The sequence below is a fragment of the Mizuhopecten yessoensis genome, unplaced genomic scaffold (assembly GCF_002113885.1).
Source record: "Mizuhopecten yessoensis strain PY_sf001 unplaced genomic scaffold, ASM211388v2 scaffold7059, whole genome shotgun sequence".
Classification (NCBI taxonomy): Eukaryota; Metazoa; Mollusca; class Bivalvia; order Pectinida; family Pectinidae; genus Mizuhopecten; species Mizuhopecten yessoensis.
In genome coordinates, this window is record NW_018406860.1 from 82,442 (window position 1) to 82,674 (window position 233).

Sequence of the window (233 nt, forward strand, 5' to 3'; positions counted from 1 at the left end):
AATTGTTCTTACATGTAACTCGTCAGGGTATGGCTGAACAAATGGTATATCCTTACAAAATTATTGTTCTAAATACGTCAGGGTATGGCTGAACAAATAGTATATCCAAACAAAATTATTGTTCTTAATACGTCAGGGTATGGCTGAACAAATGGGATATCCTTACAAAATTATTGTTCTTAATACTACAGGGTATGGCTGAACAAATTATATATTCTAACAAAATAATTGTT